Source organism: Dendropsophus ebraccatus, chromosome 13 (genome assembly GCF_027789765.1).
Source record: "Dendropsophus ebraccatus isolate aDenEbr1 chromosome 13, aDenEbr1.pat, whole genome shotgun sequence".
Taxonomy (NCBI): domain Eukaryota; kingdom Metazoa; phylum Chordata; class Amphibia; order Anura; family Hylidae; genus Dendropsophus; species Dendropsophus ebraccatus.
Genome location: NC_091466.1, coordinates 13,852,445 through 13,869,185, shown reverse-complemented (window position 1 = coordinate 13,869,185; position 16,741 = coordinate 13,852,445). Strand labels below are relative to the sequence as shown.

At 43.2% G+C, this 16,741-nt stretch overlaps 1 protein-coding gene across 2 annotated transcripts in view; it reads left to right on the top strand.

Annotated features, from left to right (window-relative positions):
- The window catches only part of VANGL2 (VANGL planar cell polarity protein 2), an 87,882-nt gene that overhangs the window by 23,595 nt on the left and 47,546 nt on the right, over positions 1–16,741 (top strand). The window contains exon 1 of one of the 2 annotated variants that reach the window (XM_069950323.1): positions 1,451–1,828. The exons of the other annotated variant lie outside the window; for it this stretch is intronic. The gene's annotated coding sequence lies outside the window, so the exon portion shown is untranslated. Of the gene's footprint in view, positions 1–1,450; positions 1,829–16,741 lie in introns of those variants that run through there. 2 annotated transcript variants of the gene reach the window in all.

Here is a 16,741-nt window from a genome sequence, read left to right as displayed (position 1 = left end):
AATGGGCTTTTCAGGAAACAGGGGCCATGATCACAATAGCTTTCCGCCTAACTTTCCAGCTCAACAACAATACACTATATATGGGGGAGATTTATCAAACATGGTGTAAAGTGAAACTGGCTCAGTTGCCCCTAGCAACCAATCAGATTCCATCTTTCATTCCTCACAGGCTCTTTGGAAAATGAAAGGTGGAATCTGATTGGTTGCTAGGGGCAACTGAGCCAGTCTCACTTTACACCATGTTTGATAAATCTCCCCCATAGTTCTGCAGCTCGGTCCATTTTAGAATTGTAAAATGTGCACAATTGCTTCCACCCAGCTTTCCCAGATCCCTGAATGGTATACTATGTTATTCTAGATGTGAGGTATGACCAGATAACTGGTCCTAGGTACTATACAGGAAACCTATAATCATAATCCGCTTAAGAGTCGCCATGCTCATCACCACCCAGCTTTCCCAGATACAGATATATCTGGATGGAATAATGTCTGGGCATGTCCTGGAAAGAGCATAGGGGGCAAGTGCTAGTATTGCCCTTTAAGGGTACAAACACACACAGCAGATACGCAGCAGATACGCAGCAGATTTGATGCTGTGTTCAGTTATTTAGATCTAATCTGCTGCGTATCTGCTGCGTATCGCAGCAGTAAATACGCAGCGTATAAGCCGTGTGTGTTTGTACCCTAAGACTTATAGATTGGTGGGTACTAACATCTGTTGCAAAACTACAAGTCCCAGCATGCCCAGACATATTTTTTCCCTTGGCCACATTTTTTGTTTTTATTGTTAGTTTTTGATGCCAGGGGGCGTGGCTTAACCAAAGTAATATTTTTTATATTTATTATTATAAATATTTATATTATTATTATTATTATTATTATTATTATTAATAATAATAATAATAATAATAATAATAATAATAATAATAATAATAATAATAATAATCTATATTTATTTATTATTAAAAATATTTATTTATTATACATTTATTATAAATATTTATTTGTTATTAAAAATGTTTATTTATTATTTATTTATAGCTTAACATTCCGTTGATCCGTAAAATTTCTCATCCATCTTGCGCCAATTTGATAAATCTAACATAAGAGAGCACGGCAGATAATTCCCCCATGGATAAACTGCGCCCCCCAGTGCCAGGGCAGCGCTCCTACACTGTGGCAGTGCCAGGGCCAACAAAAGGCATCTGTTTCGCCTCCTCCTGTCATGTGATCCCATTGCAAAAACAAAAGAGGGGATAATGTCCCAAAATAAGATCAAGGAGGGGGGAAGCCCTGAGGTCCTGAAATCCCTTGAAACAGCAACACATTAGAAAGAGAAAGGGGATCTGTGAGTGTGATCTGAGACAATGGTGAGAGAGGGCAGGAGCAGAGGAGGAGGGGAGCAGAGGAGGAGGAGGAAGGGAAAGGGTTGTCCTTGGAGCAGCCACAGAGGTGTAGAATCTGCATTCTGGAGAGACACACGACTCCGCACACATCCATAGATCCTGGGGAATCACTTTATCCATCCGTCTGGAATTCCGCCCTTCCCCACTGGGATCCACTCACCAGGACTGGGATCTACCCTTCCCACCCTTACTCCTCTTCCCCTCTCTCCATTTGCAGAATGTGGATTTTCTAACACAACAGTGGACAACAAAAGCTTCCTCATATAAAAGGAGACTCTACCTCCCCTCCTCCTCCTTTTTTTTTTTTTAAACAGCCACAGTCCTGCTTCCCTCCCTTCCCCCTCCTCCCTCCTTCTTTCCCAAGAAGTGATCCTGGAAGCCAGGGGATTGCACATGTCTGAGGCTTTTCCTAGCCGCTTGGGGTAAGCTGCAGAAAATCTGCACAATATTCTGTTGTTTTTTCTTTGCACTTGTTGGGGGGTCTGTCTGGCTGGAGATCAGGATTGGGGAGGGGGGTCGGTTGGATACATTGTAACACTGAGCTGATACATTGTAACTGATCTGATGGGAGCCATTCTCTGCTGAGGATCTGCTATTAGATCAGTAGGAGATCTCGGGGTTGTGATCTTGTAAATAATCCTAATCCATATTGCAATCTCATTAATATCACCCAGAGATAAGGGGCGGCTAATCCCAGGCTTTTACCAGGGGGCTTTATTGGATTATAGAGCGTATCGCTGGCCTTCCTCTTCCTCCTCCAGCAGGCCCAATGAATCCCTGGACTTTCCTAAAGTCCCAGCCCTGGTGGGGATGCAGCTGGTCGGGTGGATGTGGAGAGGGATCTGCCCACTAATCCCCTCATTAGGCTTGTAATTGTTTGCTGTTGCTAGCCACTCCGGTGTGACTTGTTTGCAGGGTGGGGGTTGGGGGGAGTTGGTCACCCCCTTTTGTTGGGTCGATGCTATGGTCTGGGAAGTGGCCCTATCGGAGGGCATGTTAATCATTAACATTCCCGTACACAGACTGATGGGAGCGATAGGGATCAGACAAGGTGACGGATTACCCGCAGATAAGATGGGGGGACACAACATTACCATGCGCTCGCCGGTTTTATGGGCTTTGTTGTTTTAATTCAATTTTGTTGTGGATTTTTTTTTTTCTTCTGAAAGACAAAGGTTTCGTTTATGGCAGCGAGATGGCGTTCGTGAAATTGGCATTGTGGTTAGGACCCAATGTCGGGTTTGGCATCATGGGTCCCTCCGTGACTGGCTGTTACATTGTAGATATGGGGGTTCTGCTAATGGGTCGACACTGATTGAGGAAGGGATCATAGGTCCTGATTATATGACTGTGGGCCTGTGATCTTGGGGTCATGTTGTCTCTGGATATGGGTGGTCCCACATTGCCTGCTGATTATAAGGGACTTGGATTACGCTTTTGATCTGTGGTCCCGACCCATAAAGTCTATGGGAGCTTCTCAGTCACAGTAGTGGCCCCCTTAACCAAAGGGGCCCCATTATCACAACGACTCCACTATCAAGCGTGTTATCATTTACTAGAAGTCACCATTTTTGTGGTTACAGCATAAGTCTAAGGGGCCTATTCCCCGATTATCACTCCGTGGAATAGAGAGAACGATCAGCCGATGATGGTGTCATCGTCTGATTGTTCATTAAGGTTCAAACCTGAAATCACCGACGATTTCACAAACATCATACATTACCTGTCCAGGCGCAGGTCTTCTCCTTCTCCCGGTCCCGCGCATCAGCTTCGGAGCGGCCTGTCTGAGCTGACAGACCGCTCAGCCAATCACTGGCCAGGACCACTGCGGCCAGTGATTGGCTGAGCGGTCTGTCAGTTCAGACGGCCACTCCGAAGCTGATGCTGCCGCGTGGGATCGGGAGAAGGAGACCTGCGCCTGGAAAGGTAATGTATTAAACAAGGGCTGCAAGGACATCGCTAACGATTGTCGGGCCCAGTAAACGAGCGCCGATCTAGCAGATCGGCGCTCATTTACATCGTTGATCAGGCCCTGCTCGGCCTGTGGAATAGGACCCTAAGTGTCCCACATAGAAAACGACAGTCTAATTGTGGGTCCCTCTATTGCCTGCTGGTGGTCCCGAGCGTTGTACTGACTGGCAGCCACCTGCTGTCTATAAGGAACCTGTGAGTGAACTTGGAATTTCTGGTCAGCCTTGATTGGCATTTGCCTGCTGGCTATGGGTTTGGCACCTTGGCTGTCCATCAGACTTATCATATGTCCCATATTGACTGTCTATTGCCCAAGACTCCCAAAAACTCCTGTAGAGTGATGTCCGAAACCTCTTTCAGATCCCACAAGGTCCAACCTCTCGTGAGCAATTGTGTTTCTAGGAAATGGTCTGTATAGGTGACACCTAAAGGTTAATTTCCTGGGGTTGCTTCGGTCAATAAAGGAAAGCTATATGGCATCTCGGAGGTGGAGATGTCAGTAATTAGATAACAATGACTATCTCAATTTGTTTATAGCACCATTGTCACAAGAGTCTCTGCTCGGCCTAATATGGTATCAACCTTTGTGTGACTGTGCACCTTGGAAGAACCTCTTTGGAGTTGCGTCACCACCAATACTTTAAAGGCCGAATTCTCAGACCCATAATACATATTGCAAATTTTAATGGGCTTTCCATTTTACTTCCATATGTTGTGAACCCTAAGACATTAGGACAGTCTTCTAACCTTCAGTTTGGGGGGGGAGGGGTAATCTTCATTATGGTTGTGGGTCTGTGAACAAGACTACTTGGGATTTGTCCTGAGAGGGTACATCTGCGCCAACATAGAGAAATTGCCAGCTAGCCCTTATGCAGGTACCTTCATAGGATAGATAACAGGAAGGCCAAGTTGGTGACTGAGTGTACGTGGCTGGAAATCTTACGACTGACAAACCTTTTACTGGCCGTCGGTGACAGTCAAATGATATTGGGGTATTGGTGACCAACGATGAAGGATTGGTAAATGGCATTGGTCTTTCCAGCTGACGTTGTGGGCAGATTATAAAGGGTGATCTGGCCTGCTATGTTTTTCTTCTCACAGGGTCTATACAACCTTTAAAGGAATTGGGTGTTTTTGAGAAACCTAAAGCCAGGGCTACTGGGCAACTTCAGATTTGAGATAACCCATGGCTTCGAGAGTCGATAAGCAAGCTTAGCTATGTCGGTGCCGCTTGGTGTGACCATGTTGACGACTTTCAGGAAAGCGTCAGTTGACACCGTCGCTCTACGAGCGAAATCAATAGTAAATGTCACATGACCACAACACAACTGTGGCGCAACCTATACTTCCGACTGGTAGTGATGGTGGTGGGGGGGGTTCAATAGTATCTACACTGAATTGTCCTGTCTTGGGACAATGCAACTAAAACTGCCGTGTAGCCTGGGCTAAGGAATGCTTGGCACTATGTACCCAATAATGGTGCCCCTCCCATTCACTTGACATCCTGCTGATGGAATGTGGCACCAAAGTGTTGAAATTCAAATTGACTCTCGGCAGACCTCACCAAGTGAGTCACAGCGTCCTCTGTATACTGGTTCTAGGTGGTCAGCCTCTAGGGAGATGGACGCTAACTAGGCTGGTTGAACTGTATGGCGATGGCCTATGTACTGATAAGTCGGATCACGCTAATGTGGATTAATGGTTGTGGCTATGCTGTGGAGATTTTCTACATCAAACCAGTTAAGCATGATCTTACCCTTAAGGTAAACGGTATACAATTTTTTCGGGTTTATCCAAAGTATAAGGGGATCGGCTGCAGAATGTTCCCGCAGAAAATCCATAGAAAGCTGCAGGGAAAAGGGGTTAAAGGGATATTCAGGATTAGATTAAGCACAGCTTCTTTCTTTACAAAAACAGCGCCACCCCTGTCCCCAGGTTGTGTGTGGTATTACAATCCAGCTCGTCACTTCAGTGGAATTGAGCTGCAATATCCAACACGCAAATTAAGGACAAGAGAGGCACTGTTTCTGGAAGAGAGCGGACATGTTTTTTTAAGGCCGGACAACCCCTTAAAGATGCCTATACACCTTCACTGCCCCTTCCTCCTCATATACATAAATACTCAGCACAGCTGAGCATTCCTGTGTTCTCTATAGGAAGAGGAGGAATAACCTCTGCAGTGCCTTATTTCTTAGAGATCAAAGGGCCAAGCAGTGAAACTCCATCATGTTTGACCCTTATCCCCACCAACATTATCTGTCGGGGGTCCTCATGCACTTTATATTGACATAAGCTCCAGAATAAAGTGTATGGGCATCTTAACGTCTTACTAAACGTCTTACAGACTTACTAAAACAAAAACTTAGTTGCCCATAGCGACCAGTCAGAGACCAGGTTTCATTTTACCAAAACAATTTGGAAAATTAGAGCTGTGTGGTTGCTATGGACAGTTTTAGTAAATTTGGGCCATAATTTCACAGTAGAGGGGGATCGGGCATGGTCAATTTTATCTGCCCAATCTTTTTGTTCTCAAAGAAATAAGCCGCCGACTGATGTCTGTCTTACCTCCCCTGTCTCCATAGAGAACACATGAACGTTTATGTATATGGTGGGATTATGATACCTTCAGGCCCTGTCCACTTGTCCTTTTATACCTCAGTGCCGTCCCACAACAGACACTAATGGCGCCAGACTCGTAATACGCGCTGCAGTTCTCAGTGTAAACTATGACCCATGTTCCCACAGAAAAGGATAGAAACAGTGGAACCTTTTTTTTTATTTTATTTATTTTTATTTTTATATTTTATTTTATTTTATTTTATTTTATTTGTATTGTTGTTGTCATTCTTGAAGCAGCAGGTGTTGATGGGTATTTGAGATGCAAACTCAATGGGAATGCAGCCTGTAACATGAGAGCGAGCATAGAGTGTAAGCTGTTTGGGTTAGAGGATCCTGTTTCTACCTCTATGTAGGTGCGGATGGAATTGATACCAAATATCCTGTCATTATTCTGGAGTCTTTGTCCTACATTATTATCCTTTACAAGTGTTATAGCCTATGACTTGGGGAGGGTCATAAACTTATTAGGATTATTATTATTATTATTATTATTATTATTATTATTAAATATATATATAATAAAATGTATTTATTTATTTATTTTTTCCCCCCTCATGGTTGCTTTCTTTAAACAACAACTAAACAAACAGCGCCACACTTGTCTAAAGGTTTTGGCAGGCATTGCAACTGGGGTACTACAATGAAAAGAATGGGGCTGAATTGCAATACCACACACAACCTGTGGACAGGTGTGGCGCTGTTGTTGGTGGGGGAGGCAGCTGTTTTTCTGATTCTGGGCAGCCCCTACAAGCTTCGAGAATACTAAGATATTTAGTCATTTCTTGGTTCTATCCTGAGAAAGATGAGGGAGCGTTGTTTTGATAGACATAGAGATTGTTGTCACCTGACCTTCCCAATTAATATAGGTACCTAGTAGTAGCATATGTAGGAAAGCAATATCATACCCCCTGATGGTGGTGGTTGTGTATGTCGTCACTCAGGTAAAACTAACAGATGGCTGAATCTAATATTGACATCTTGGCGACACATTGCACCAACAGGATCCATTATGGGGTGTCAGCCGGGATGGTCAGGCTTTTACTGATGTTTACTCAGCTGAGTTTGGGACAACATATGGGTACTTCAAGGTCTCATCATAAGCCAACTTCAACATGTCCCAGTGATCCTTATGCTGGGGGTATTGGGGACTTACATCTGTATTCCGGCTCTGGCTTTATCCATATTGGAATAGAATAGTGCTATAACACCATAAAATAGGCAGGGGCGGGGCCAGGAGTTTGGAGTTAGGCCCAGGAGGAATATCTTAAATAGGAACAAGGAGCTTTTATACACACAAAAAAAACAAACATATTTAGCTCATTGGGTCGCTGGTGCTGACCACTTGTTTCTAGGCCCCATAGCTATGGACTGACTGATTCTTATGGTTCAATTGACCTTGATGAGATCTTGAGATTTCCTCACTACGTCTTCAGACTGGCAAAAGACCATTTTTCTATTTTCACCTCTGTCCCCACCAGGGACCATGAAACAAGCTGTATCTCTCGGCAGGCAGCAGCTTAATTAATATGGGATATGTGCCCTGGAGGTAGCTGTCTTCCTTCATTCCTAAGGAGTGATCCACAGACAAAAGGCGGCATTAATCATTGACCCTAGTTCCTTATATGCGCCTTGTGCTATGTCTCACAGAGGGGGGGGGGGGGGGTTGTCGGCCCCTGTGATGCATTCAGGCCTGTGTTAGTACAGATGTGCTCACCTTTCATACGCAGATCGGGGCGGCCGGTTTGTGGTGTCATAAATGACCATGTGACTAACACATCCTCCTTGGCATCTGCATAGTAAAGGCCTATTGTGTGTACTGTATGAGTTCTTTACCTACTATTACTACTTTTTTTTTTTTCATTTTTTTTTTTGAGTGCTGTCCCTTTAAAAAAAAAAAAAAAAAAAAAAAAATGGCGTCAGACACCACCCTTCCTAGACTTGTAGTCTTTATTCCGATACAAGCCGGCATAAATATTAGAGATTACCCGATCGCCTACACATGGTAGAACATGAGTCAGTGCTGTGGCGGCTCACGACGGTTCCCTCCTCGCCATCCTCATGCCAGACTCCAGGCTTTTAGAGGGTAATTAGCATTTTTCTCTATATTTATATCTCGAGAGTCTTAATTAAGGAAATAAAAACAGAGGAAAACCCCGAATCCCACCCTGATTTATCCGCCGTCGGAAGAAAACACGTCTCGTCGCGTGCGCCTTCCACCCCCCTCGCCCCTTCCGATATAATGAAGGTGAGGTGTTAATGGGAAACCTATTAGTGCCAGGCTGACATGTTACCTGCTGATAGACGAGGTGCGACTCCTACTCAAATATTTATAGCGCCGTGGATACGAGTAATGTCTGCGCCTGGAAGATTTTTTTTTTTACTGCCGCGCTACTTGGATTTTTATAGGAATGATGATTTGATAATGTTCCATGTACACTTCCCACCTAGTAGGCTGTCTGTATGAGAACTATATGGCGCCATTATATGTTAACACAATATGGCGGATTAGGAGTGACCTATTGTTAACCCCTTATGGCAATGTTTCTCAACCTGTGGCTCTTTAGATGTTGCAAAACTACGATTCCCAGCATGCCCAGACAGCCGAAGGCTGTCCGGGCATGCTGGGAGTCGTAGTTTTGCCTCATTTTAGGGAACACTGCTGTTTTACCTCATGTTTACCTCATGTTTACCTCATGTTTACCTCATGTTTACCTCATGTTTACCTCATGTTTACCTCATGTTTACCTCATGTTTACCTCATGTTTACCTCATGTTTACCTCATGTTTCCATGTCGTATAACGTAGCGTCCATATTGGGTCATCGCCAAGGTATACGGCCTGCATCTGTGTCACGGACGTCTTCCTCTTATGACTGATCCTTGTATAATGCTCCATAATATCCATAGCAAAGCCATAAAACAAGAACTGATGTATCTAAGACTTATGTTTGATACATTCTCTCCGCAGACATGTCTAGAGAAGATTTACAGTACTATCTTCTGAGCTGATGTATCTACACCTGTTGTGTTGGATGCTGTTTGATTACATTGTGTGATATACCATGGGCTAAGAGGGTGTATCATGTGATACTGCCTGCTTAGATACTGTAGCTGAACATAACGCATCACACAATAACGCTAGTTAGAACATCTCAGTTAGAAGTAATACAAATTATTAGATAAGGTAACACAATATAAACAGACAGGTTTATGACGTAACAGGCTTAAGGTGCGTTTACACGTAAGGATTATCGTGCGAGTTTGCGTGTTAACGATCGAATTCGAACGATAATCGTACGTGTAAACGCAGCGAACGATCAAACGACGAACGAGAAATCGTTCATTTTGATCTTTCAACATGTTATCAAATCATCGTTCGCTAAAAGATCGTTCCGTGTGAACAGTCGTTCGCCGATTTAACCAATGTGTGAGATAGGCTTAAGCGATCACAAAACGAATTTTCCGTACGATATATCGTACCGTATAAACACTGATCGTTATGAAAAAAAAAATCGTTACTCAGACAACGTTAATCGTACGATCGGGACAATTATCGTTTCGTGTAAACGCACCATTAGATACTGCAACTACTGTGATGCAGTATCTAAGCATGTCATGCAGTCTGGTGACGTTATTTATCTAATCCTATAATTTGTGATACCTTCCACTGAAATGCTATATCCAGTATTATACTGTCTGTTGGGGCAGGGTGTCTAATCCAATCATGTGTGATACCCTTTGTGAGCCGCTGTATCTAATCCTATCATGTGATGCTGTCTGTTTAGCTTTAGTATCTAAGTCTCTTAACATGATACAGTTTGCTAACCCTTAGTTTTAAAGCCCCTGCTGATACAGTGTATCTAATCCTATCATTTGTGATACTGTCTAGTATTATTGTATGTTACTATGTGTCATGGGGTTTCCTCTGCTGTATCTAATCCTAATATGTGTGATACTGTCTACTGAGATTCTGTATCTAGTATTATTGTGTGTTGTGATATCCCCTGCTGTATCTAATCCTAATGTGGGATACTGTCTACCAAGCCAGGGTGTTTCATGTTATCATGTGATACCCTGTGCTTAGAAGGTGTATCTAAGCATATTGTGGCTGCAGTATCTAAGCCTGTTGACATAGGATTAGGATATGCTATTATTTGTAATAACCAGTTGCAATATCTATTATTGTCTTGTGGCAATGTATCTAATCCTATTATGTGTGATACTGTCTTAATATCAAAGCCTCTGCAGATGTGTATCTAATGCAATCATTTGTGATACAGTGTGAGTTGTGTGATACTCTCTGCTAACATGGTGTATCTCATCCACAATACACTGTTATGCTGGTGTATCTAACCTTAACATGCATGATACTCATACTGCTGAGCTACTGTACCCAAGCTTGTTCAGCCAGAGTATGTTATTCTACAATATGTAATCCTGTCTGCTGAACCATAGTATCTAAGCCTGTAACATGTGGTCCTGTCTGCTAAGCTACTGTATCTAAGCCTGTCACACGTGGTCATGTCATGTATCTAATCCTACATACAGCTGAAGTATCTAAGCTGATCATACAGTCTACTGATTGGCTGTATCTAAGCTGATCATGTGTGATGGAGTATTGATGGTTTGATACACCCCGGACAATGTGTTTCCTGATGTTATATATGGCGGCTGATCTAATAATCCCTGAGAGCCTCCTCCTGGTAATAAGGGGTCCCGGTGGGTGGGCGCAGCTGTTGTTTTCCGTGGGCACAATGTGGCTTTTGTCCCCCCTTTTATTTAGTATTTATTAGAAAATCCCCTCAGAAGAGCGCCATCTTCTCCTGCCGGGCGCCGCTTTTCAGGCCTCTTCATACTGAAACAACTTCTTGTGTTGTGTCCGAATATGACAGCGAGGAGCGAACGGCAACAAATCAAGTGTCTCCGCGGGAGATCAGAGCGGCCGGGCCCCCGCCGTCTGATGGATTCGCCCCCGCCATCGCTCTGTTTGGATACATTCAGGCTCCGGCCTATTCAGGCCTACCCAGCTGGGGCGGACCTGCTCATTCTGTGACTATAGACAGTCTGTGTGCACTAGAGAGGAGAGAATCCCTCATCACGTGAAGTTGGAAGGGGCGTCCAGCTTTCCCAGACTCCTGAACGAGTACATATACTTACGACTACCATATCATAGTGTTAAGAAGGTTTGGCGCCATGCGGTGTGTCAGACCCAAGATGAGTGACAGAGATTCCCATAGGTCTATACTTATGCCCCAGAGGTCCTCAGGGCTCCAGGAAGACTGGTAGATCACCTCATAGTGAGCTGTAATAGCGGCCATATTGGTACCATCTAGTCTTCAAGTCCTGAATGACTTTCGGTAACCTGGAAAAGCTGGACTACAGCATGACAAAAGGTGACGTAACCGTGTCCGGAGATGAAAGGGTTATGTGATTATTAGCATATGTCAGCCTTGAATCGGAGATGGAGCCTTCCTCTAAGGAAATGGTCTGTGGTAATTCTCTGCTTTCATCATCTGAACGTGATCTGAATTAGGATTCAGACGTCGGGATCGGTTCATCTTTGCCAGAGGGATTAGGGTCGGATGGGAGGATTACTTTCTATAATGCCGTAAGATTCCAATAGTCCAGCATACACTGGTTAGATGCTGGACTACTGGATTATACAAATTCGGGGCCAATTAATAGTAATGGCAATTGCTGTTGTCCAGAACAAGAGAGTGAGGTGGTCTATCGGATGTCAAATGACTGGAATTTTTATGGCATGGCGACCATATTAATGTGTAGATCTTAGAATCACAGGATTCTCTGATATTTGCGGGGCCTGTAGGTGTGCTGCCATTGTGGACCGGACTGTGCAAACAAACCTGGTCAAACACTTGTGAGTTGTCATCGAGATGCCAGTGAAAGTGTTCAGAAAGCTGCGGGCCTTGCCTAACCCAGCGTTGGGGCGAGCTGGGGGGGAGGGGAGGGAGCCGGCAGGTAACACAAGGTTTGCTTTCAAGTTCATCCCTTCAGGTCATAGAAGAAGCAATGGAGAGAAGTTACTCTTAATGGCCGCCTGTAATACTGCAGGAATCTTAATGGCTCCTCTGTATACGTACGTCCCAGATGTAAGCAATGGCTTCTAGAGAAGTGACAGCCATTTGTTATCTCCACCTTACTTATGTAAACCTATACTGTCTCGGGATAATATCTAACATGGCTGGCTTAGATACACGCGCGCCTCGGCATCACACAATAGGACGGGAGACAGAAAACAAAAATGGCGTGTCGTATCTGTTCTTGCTATTGAATATGGTGGAATCTGTGAGGATTTTCTGATGCACATGTGAACACCGACCTAAGGTGGCCATGAGATATGGATAAATTGTGGAAGTGTTTTTTTTTTGTTTTTTTTTTTGCAGACAACAGATCTGTGATTTTGTGGACATTGTGCATGGCGGACGGGTATCTCTCCCTTTCTCACCATAGACATGGTCTTCAGCATGGCTCTCTCTCCAAATTTTCCCACCTCTCAATGGAGAAAGGAGTGGAGGTAGTTCTGGCAGCGGCTTATCTCTCTAAGTTCAAAAGAGTCAACAGATCCAACATGGGCGACTTACCATCTTAGTAGCAGGAGCATAATCGGCCTTGTTCACATGTAAAATGAGCATACATCCATGGTATATGTCAGCATATCGGCAGAAGAGCATGCTGACATATACCGCACTGGATCTATCTGCCCGTAAGTCTCATAAAAAAGCATAACTGTATATAAATGGGCTAAATATAGTCACTATATAGTCTACAATCAGTCCATTAAACTCAATGGCTATGGTGCCAGTAAACCTGATATACGTTAGCATATTGTACTGTAATCTGAGATGTGGTGCACCAGGTTAGCAGACAATATTACACATAGGCTTAGATACCTTAGGTATCTCTAACTTAACATGTGTATCGCACGTATGCTTAGATATAGCCACTCCGTTCACACATGATACGACTAAACTCTTGCTCAGCAGTCTACATCGCACCGTATAAGCTTAGATACGCCAGCTCAGCAGACAGTATGAAACGAAAGGCTTGTGACATTCTCAGCAGGCAGTATCACTCACAGGCTTAGATACAGCGACTCAGTATGACACATGATAGGATTAGACACCGTGACTCTGTATTAAGCAGCACAGTGTTAGATACACAGCCGCTGTATCTGATCTTATCATACTGAGACACCTGCTTAGATACACCGGTTCAGCAGTACAGACCTGTACGGCAATAAATCTCACTTCTCGCGCTCACATACTGCCCCTTTGCTTTTTTGGGAGAAGTATAGAAAATGACATCCGGCTGCTGACAGGAGAGTTTTTTTTTCCCCCTTTTTTCCTGAGGGTCTTTTCAGAGAGAGCTTGTTTTTCCAGACTATCAGATGACGACTCTGGGCTAAGAATTTCAGGTATACAGAGTTTCACCGTAGCCCCTCACCCACTGTACTTTCTATTGTCCCTTATGTTCAAGTAGAAATCCTGCTATTCAGATACTTTCACACGAGCAGTAATTGCAGCCCGGCCTGCGTTAAACGCTCTATACAATTTTGCTGCCATTAACATTTCCAGGAAATTTCGCATACCTTCTATTCACTTGTGTAATGTTTCTTAAAGTGACGCTGTAGCTTTAAATTTCTGTTTTTACTTTTCTATGCACAGCAGGAAGGTCTCGCTTTACAGCAGTATGTAACCTTGAAAGAGTCAGACAACAGATACTCTATACTCTGCGATGGGAAATGTCTCCCATTGTGGCGCAGGAGGGAACTGAACTACTAATTTGCAGAGGATAACCTAAATTAAAGTTTCTAATTGCTTTACAGCAGTTGTAAAGAGAGACTTGAATAGTTTAACATATGATTTTAAATTTTTATCCCAATGTTTGCGTCCATTTTACCAGCCATCATTATAGACTTGTAAGTTGTTTCGCTTCTATGTTTGCAACCTTTTCCCTTTAAATATATTTCTTAAAGGGACAGATCATCAAAAAAGGGTAAAATGGACAAGTGCCAGGTGTTTTTTAAAATTGAATGCATCCTTTAAATTCATAACTTCCGATTATATATGGGGGGTTGTAAACTTGCGTAACTGCTTACAGGACCCGCTATGTTAGCTATAGTGTTAGAGAGGGCATCCACTGGCGCCATTCCAAGCCCTAAAGTGCCCGCTGGCTCATCCCGTGCCTGTGAATGATTGGTCGTGATAAGTTTTTATTGTGTTTGCTTTGATAAATGACTTTATGGATGGAGCTGTAAAGCCATTTAGCTACAGATAATAAGGCGCATCCCTCTTTATTGTGCCCATTTGTGAAACATAAGCTAAGAAGGTAGATAAGAACTGTCTGAGCCTCTCCACCTGCGCTACAACCATATTGTTCTATGGGACCGCTATTAATGTAGAAAAAATAAGAAAACTTTTCATCGTAGGAATTAAGTACACTGAAATACTCTGTGCTGCTGTGAGTATTCAGACATTTTTCCCCCTCATCCTCCTTATAGGAAAGCAAATGGTTGACGGACACCGCTGAATGGGAAAATCTTTCCTGATATGTTATTAAAAAGCTGCGCTGGATCTGTGGTTGGCTGTTCATACGGCTAAGTGCCTCGCGGACCTGAATTATAGCCTTATTATGCCTTACATGACTTCAGCGACCATTAGAAATGTATTTTACTGGGTATTGATTTCATAATGTAACTCGCCACCCGCTTCTGCAGGATATTTTAACCCTTTTATTAAGATGGCGGCCATGCAGGCAGTAACCAATCAGAATCCACTTTTTTATTGTTTTAGGGTGCGTTCACACGTACAGAATCCGCAGCAGATTTGATGCTGTGTTCAGTTGTGTAGACGAAATCTGCTGCGGATCAGCAGCAGAAAATCTGCTGCAGGTCCTGTACGTGTGAACGCACCCTTATGCAGTATAAGTCTGAGGTTATATAATTGGTTACCTTTGCAACTTCTTTTGTACGTGAGGCCCCTGTAGTTGTCATAAGGTGTTTTGGGGACCCTTGAAGTTGGCTCAGATACGGGTGGTGGTCTTTGTTGTGTTAGACATTGCGGATAAGTTATTGTTGTGTGGCCAGTTCCCTCATCCGTCCCTCTGCCAGGTTGGGGGTGTGTGTGTGTGTGTGCTTGGTTTGTTCGCCCACCAGTAATGTCCGTCCCATCTGTTCTGCTTATTTGGAGAAGTGAATATGGTCGTGTGTAGGCGTACTTCCTATAACAACTGATCTGATGACTAAATATTCCATAGGTGGACGGATATTTGGACAGTTGGTTGTGTGCGAGTTGGAGTAAAATGGAAGGATTATAGCACAATAGCCCTAGTGTTTATAGGGAATAATATTACAGCTGATGCTATTGCAAACCAGGTGACTGCCCCCTATATACAAGAATATAACTACTATAATACTGCCCCTATATACAGGAATATAACTACTATAATACTGCTCCTAATATACAAAAATATAACTACTATAATACTGCTTCTATATACAGGAATATAACTACTAGAATACTGCCCCCTATATAAAAGAATATGACTACTATAATACTGCTCCCTATATACAAGAATATAACTACTATAATACTGTTTCTATATACAAGAATATAACTACTATAATACTGCTCCTATATACAAGAATATAACTACTATAATACTGCTCCTATATACAAGAATATAACTACTATAATACTGCTCCTATATACAGGAATATAACTACTATAATACTGCTCCTAAATACAAGAATATAACTACTATAATACTGCTCCTATATACAGGAATATAACTACTATAATACTGCTCCTAAATACAAGAATATAACTACTATACTTCCTCCTGTAGCCTATAAAGTATGAGAAATGTGTATAATGTAATATTTGCCTATGGTGTTGGTAACTTGCACAGTTTGCTATCGCTGTGATCTCTAACTTTTTTTTTTTTTACACACTATTGATTTTATTGATCGCTTGATAATCCTCCGTCCATCGCTCCCACATTTCCTGTCATTTCTGTAACCTTGAGTGGTTCATTTCGAGTTGATACTCTCCAGAGACCTGAGTAAAGAGCTATCTCTCGGAGGTGCGGGTTGGGCCACGCGGGGTATGGACATCATTGTTTGTTTGCGTTCAGATCCAATTAACGCGACCTTCACTCAGTTACTTAATCTCCTCCCGTCAGCTCTTGTGTTGTGGATCCATTGTACGTGCCTTGCAGTGACTTGTATATACAGTCAGCGTGGCACAAATGAACGTTACTCGGAAACTTGTTGAACCGGCTCGAAGCTTTGTTTACTGATGGCTTCCCTCTGACTCAGTATTATATTTCTATAATCCAGCAATAGCAACGTGCACAGCTTTAGAAACCAAAAAAATTATTGGGACGGGGGGGAATTTAAAATTTTTCTTTTCTTGGCCATGGACCTGGCTGGCTACTGTCAGGAAGGGCCAAATATCGAGCATTGGGGTAGTTGTAGCATAAATCTGGTGTTGCACTTTTAATACCAAAAGTCACCACAGCCTTGTGCTTGATCTGTTGAGGCCTGTTACATCTTCTGAACTCTTATAGGAGAAGAGGGTGATGTGACCTTGTGTATGCCTCGGCTCCATCTAGTCCTTTACATCTCCAGTAGTATTGTTGTAGGCCAAGTGAAGGGTGGTCTGAGCTTGAACCTCCTACTAAAAAAAACTGTGTGTGGTTCCTCTATGGAATATGTTTTGACTT